Below are 3,731 nucleotides of genomic sequence, written 5' to 3'. Positions count from 1 at the left end.
AATTTAGTAACATTGTCAAAAAATAACTATGCTCAACAAATGGTGTCAATTAAGATGAATGTTGAACTTAGTATCTAATGTTTCATTCTATATAGGATTGGGGTTCAATATGGTTTTCTATAAGGAAAACAAATATTTGGTAGTTTCCACCTAATAGAAAATTTGGTCTAACATATTCTTGTGGTTAGAGTTTAGTTTGATTCAATGCTCAAATATGTTCAGGGTAAATTTGTTATTAATACAAGATATAATTTGGTTTATCATTAGTCTCAATTCTTAATGTCTAGTTAATATCTTAATTTAATTTGGTTTAGCCATAGTTTAGGTCTAATATAGTTTCATTTACCCTCTCTCTCTATGTGTGTGTGTGTGTGTGTGTGTGTGTGTGCGTGCACGCGCGCGCGTGTGTAGTCTTGATGTCGGCCCCTTATCTGACTCTCTATCATATCTCTCTTCCCCTAATTACCTTCCAATTCTCTCTCCCCTACCTACTCTCACCATCTCCTCCCACTTTTAACCTCTTTCTCTACCACATATCTCTCACTCTTCCAAAGCAATTACTACCTTGATCATCTCACTATCTCTTACCACTTATTGTTGGATGTGAAGTCCAACTGTCATGATTGTTCATTTCATATTCCTCTTATTTGTCTCTTCATCTTCTGTTGAAGCCTGTAGCATAAATATAAGGGCAAAGCCCTATGTATGTAAGTTGTAAGCTGCAGTGACTCAATAAAAGATAGGCTCTGCTCTTCAGTCTGGACGTAGCCACATTTGTGGTATAAATCATGTGTCTCTTTCTCTATTTTGTGATTTGTAGTTTATCTTTTAGATTTAACAATTGGTATCAGAGCATGTAAGATAATAGAGAGCAGAGCAGTCTATTAGAGCGTGTAGATGGATAGAATCAACACCAGGCAATGTTGGAGAAGCTGACTGAAGAGGAGGAGGACGATCCCTTCAAGGATTGTGATCTTTCAGATGAGTATAAGAGGGCTAAATGGGGTTTCCTGGGGCTCTTTCTATGGCTTAGCCTTTTTGTAATTGTGGGTGCCTTTGTTTGCAGCCTGACAGTTGATTATCTGCAGAGGAGGATCATGTGGGATCTGCATCTATGAAAATGGTGCTTCCTGGTGCTTGTTTTGTTTTGTGGGAGGCTTGTTTCTGGCTGGGTCATTCGTATTGTTGTCTTCTTCATGGAGAGGAACTTTCTGCTGAGGAAGAGAGTCCTTTATTTCATGTATTGAGGAAAGCGGTGCAGAATTGTCTGTGGTTGGGGCTTGTTCTTCTAGCCTGGCATTATCTCTTCGACAAAGGTAAAGAGGGCAGACCATGGTTGTGTAAAGGTAGTAAAGAAGGTTGTTGATATGAAGATGTAATGCTTGTTGTTATAGCTTTTGAAAGTTGGTGTTTATTCCAATGTGTTGTCTCCATAAATAATTTACTTGATTTCCTGTGTGATGGAGATGGGTTTGCATAGTTTGTAAAAAGTTTCTACGTAATTGTGATTGCTGTATTATAATTTTAGTCTGCTAAAACCACAGAGAAGACAAGGTAAAATAAAAAATGTTTTTTCAACCAGTAAATCTTTTTAGCCTATATAAGGAGACAATTAAGGGAGAACTCTCAAAATTTTATTGGGAGATGTCAGTTTTCATTATGCTTGTCCAGATTACGGAGAAATTGCAGCTTCAGTGTGATATTTGGTATCATTTTTATTATTTTTGATAGCATGGAAAGTTCATTGTCATCGTGCAGTGGGAGTTTTTAAAAATAAAAAATAAAAATTGTTGTCATGAGATGTTTTCCTCCATGTGATTGGAGATGTATTGTCGTGGTGAGCTCTTGATTCTAGATTAGGGCGTTGACAAGATACAGGTTCTCATGGTAGGTTATGCTCTTTAGAACATGAGGTTCTAAATTGTGGAGATCAAGTTATCATATTGTGTTCCCAGGTTATGCAAGCATGCAATGGAAGTTTTGACAATTGATCTTGGTTAGTGCCCTTGGTATCGGGTACTTTGGCGGATTGACCATGGAGGTGCTCTTGAAAACTAAGAGGCTTGGGTGAGGCTACAGTTCTCTTGGTTTAGAGAACATTTGTTGAGACAGTTTCTCTTTGGAAGTTTCAGCATGAAGTCCGAACAACCTACACCTATGGATGGATGCAAGTTCATTATAGACCTAGTGGAGATTGCTCTTGGAGAAGAGTCATTGAGACTTGGTGTATCCTGGAGGAGCATTCTCACTCCCCATGCTTGGTCTATTCGGCTCATTTATCTCATTGTGCATTTAGGAGATGGTTGATATTATTCCTAATTTTTGGAATGTTCAGAGTTTGATCTTCTTGTTTATAGGAGCTTTCATTCATGGTGTTTGGGTGTTGTAAATGCTCTCATATGAGGAGGTAAAGGAGATCATACTTGACACAGCTGGGCACTTGATGGTGTTGGTAGAAGGATGAGTTATGATTTGTGTTAGTGTTCCTTCCAAGAGTTTTTTGAGGACATCTATTGTTGTTGTACTTCATCGTTTTTTAACAACAATATGTGTTCTTTTCATGAGGACTTAGAAGATGTCATTTTGCAACAGGTTGGTTGTGGTTCGTAGATCATCTCAAGTTAACGCCATGCCTTCTATGTGCTGATTGGTAGATTGAGTCAACTTATAGTTGACATTGCTCATGCAATTTAAATTTCCCTATAATGGTCTTCTAGTTTTTTGCACATCAATGGTTTTTTGGTGTGTTTTGTTGGAAGATGGTATATTTGGTGAGTTATTGTATGGGTTGGTTATGTGGTTATAAATCTACTGATGTTGTATGGATAATTGGATGTGATTAGTGATTAGCTTTGGTTGCTATTCCAGCTACGAAGATTGTCTTTTGACAATTTCTTACCATGGGATTTGGTAAGGGAAAGCAAAGTTTAAGTGGGAGGATATTCAGATATGAGGTTGTAGTAGGAGTTGAACTTCAAGTGGGAGATTGTTGGATGTGAAGTCCAATTGTCATGACTGTTCATTTCATATTCCTCTTATTTGTCTCTTCATCTTCTATTGAAGACTATAGCATAAATATAAGGGCAAAGCCCTGTGTATGTAAGTTGTAAGTTGCAGTGACTCAATAAAAGATAGGCTCTGCTCTTCAGTCTGGACGTAGCCACATTTGTGGTATAAATCATGTGTCTCTTTCTCTATTTTGTGATTTGTAGTTTATCTTTTAGATTTAACACCTATTACCCTCTCTCCACCCCACTCCACCCATCGCCCCCCCCCTCCCCCCCCCCCCCTTCTCTCTCTCTCACCCCCACCACTCACCCTCCCACTCTTCCTTCCTATATCACCATTCCTCTTTTTCTCTATACATCATATATATTCCCATCACCATTCTCTCAAATCTTTCTCCCTCTAATTACTCTCTTTTACTCAACCCCTTCCCTCCTCTCACCATATCTTCCCCCTATTTACCCCTTATTTCTAGACTCGTGTCTCCCCCTTTACCAATTCTCTATTTATTATATAACTTTTTCCCTAATTACCCTCTGACACTCTCTTCCCTAACTACTCTCACCATCTTTTCCCCATTTAAACCTCTTTCTCTACCTTAAGTTTATCCCTCTATCCTAACTAATTACTATATATTGTTCTCTGCTCTTCCTTGTCTCACTATCTATTAGCCCTATTTTAACATCTCTCTCTCTCTCTCTCTCTCTAAATTATGTTATTTCACT

This window comes from Cupressus sempervirens, chromosome 4, assembly GCF_028749045.1.
Source record: "Cupressus sempervirens isolate cs-2001-9-10 chromosome 4, ASM2874904v1, whole genome shotgun sequence".
Taxonomy (NCBI): Eukaryota; Viridiplantae; Streptophyta; class Pinopsida; order Cupressales; family Cupressaceae; genus Cupressus; species Cupressus sempervirens.
This window is presented reverse-complemented; position numbering follows the sequence as displayed.